The sequence below is a fragment of the Oncorhynchus keta genome, chromosome 19 (genome assembly GCF_023373465.1).
Source record: "Oncorhynchus keta strain PuntledgeMale-10-30-2019 chromosome 19, Oket_V2, whole genome shotgun sequence".
NCBI classification, from domain to species: domain Eukaryota; kingdom Metazoa; phylum Chordata; class Actinopteri; order Salmoniformes; family Salmonidae; genus Oncorhynchus; species Oncorhynchus keta.
In genome coordinates this window covers 44,193,335-44,195,619 of record NC_068439.1, presented here as the reverse complement: position 1 = coordinate 44,195,619, position 2,285 = coordinate 44,193,335, and positions in this window count along the sequence as shown.

Genomic DNA, 2,285 nt, shown 5'->3' with positions numbered 1-2,285 from the left:
TTGTTAATGTTGATAAATTCCCCTTTATGTACACTAGATGGCCAAAAGTATTCAGCTATTTCAGCCGCACCCGTTGCTGATAGGTGTCGAGCACGCAGCCATGCAATCTCAAGTTTTTTAATACGATAGCTCTTGACACATTGATGAAAATAATCATAGCCTCTAAACCGTCAAGCTGCATACTGGACTCTATCCCAACTAAACTACTAAAAGACTTGCTTCCTGTGCTTGGTCCTCAACGTAGAACATAACAAACGGCTCCCTATCCACCGGATGTGTACCAAACTCACTAAAAGTGGCAGTTATAAAGCCTCTCTTGAAAAAGCCAAACGACCCAGAAAATATAAAAAACTATCGGCCTATATAGAATCTCCCATTCCTCTGAAACATTTTAGAAAAAGCTGACTCACTGCCTTCCTGTAGACAGTATACGAAACGCTTCAGTCTGGTTTTAGACCCAATCATAGCACTGAGACTGCACTCGTGAATGTGGTAAATTACCTTTTAATGGCGTCAGCTCTGCATCTGTTCTCGTGCTCCTAGACCTTAGTGCTGCTTTTGACACCATCTATCACCACATTTCTTTGCAGCGATTGTCGGAACTAGAAGCACAAGCATTTCGCTACACTCGCATTAACATCTGCTAACCATGTGTATGTGACAAATAAATTTGATTTGATTGAAAACACAAATTGGTCAACACGGACAAGTTCTGGCCTGGTTTAGATCTTATCTGTTGGAAAGAAATCAGTTTGTCTCTGTGGATGGTTTGTCCTCTGACAAATCAACTGTACATTTTGGTGTTCCTCAATGTTCCATTTTAGTCCCTGCTTTGATGCACCTGTACTGACCTCGCCTTCTGGATGATAGCGGGGTGAACAGGCAGTGGCTCGGGTGGTTGTTGTCCTTGATGATCTTTTTGGCCTTCCTGTGACATCGGGTGGTGTAGGTGTCCTGGAGGGCAGGTAGTTTGCCCCCGGTGATGCGTTTTGCAGACCTCACTACGCTCTGGAACGCCTTACGGTTATGGGCGGAGCAGTTGCCGTACCAGGCGGTGATACAGCCCGACAGGATGCTCTCAATTGTGCATCTGTAAAGGTTTGTAAGTGTTTTTGGTGACGAGACAAATTTCTTCAGCCTCCTGAGGTTGAAGAGGCGCTGCTGCACCTTCTTCACCACGCTGTCAGTGTGGTTGGACCATTTCAGTTTGTCCGTGATGTGTATGCCGAGGAACTTAAAACGTTCTACCCTCTCCACTACTGTCCCGTCGATGTGGATAGGGGGGTGCTCCCGCTGCTGTTTCCTGAAGTCCACGATCTACTTTGTTTTGTTGACATTGAGTGTGAGGTTATTTTCCTGACACCACACTCTGAGGGCCCTCACCTCCTCCCTGTAGGCCGTCTCGTTGTTGTTGGTAATCAAGCCTACCACTGTAGTGTCGTCTGCAAACTTGGTGATTGAGTTGGAGGCGTGCATGGCCACGCAGTCGTGGGTGAACAGGGAGTAGAGGAGAGGGCTAAGAACGCACCCTTGTGCCCCCAGTGTTGAGGATCAGAGGGGTGGAGATGTTGTTACCTACCCTCACCACCTGGGAGCGCCCAGTCAGGAAGTCCAGGACCCAGTTGCACAGGGCGGGTTTGAGACCCAGGGTCTCGAGCTTAATGATGGGTTTGGAGGGTAATATGGTGTTAAATGCTGAGCTGTAGTCGATAAACAGCATTCTCACATAGGTATTCCTCGTCTAGATGGTTTAGGGCAATGTGCAATGTGATTGTGATGGCGTCGTCTATGGACCTATTGGGGCGGTAAGCAAATTGGAGTGGGTGTAGGGTGTCAGGTAGGGTGGAGGTGATATGGTCCTTGACTAGTCTCTCAAAGCACTTCATGATGACGGAAGTGAGTGCTACGGGGTGGTAGTCATTTAGCTCAGTTACCTTAGCTCTCTTGGGAACAGGAACAATGGTGGCCCTCTTGAAGCATGTGGGGACAGCAGACTGGGATAAGGATTGATTGAATATGTCCGTAAACACACCAGGTCTGCGCATGCTCTGAGGACGCACTGAGGGTTTACATGTTTAAATATTCTGCACACATCGGCTGCAGAGAAGGAGAGCCCGCAGGTTTTGGTAGCGGGCCGTGTCAGTGGCACTGTATTGTCCTCAAAGCGAGCAAAGAAGTTGTTTAGTCTGTCTGGGAGCAGGTTATTGTTTCAATGACTTGAAAACAACATAATTTCAACATACTTGTATACTCATGGACACCGTGTCAAAAATTGGTCTGTGAAA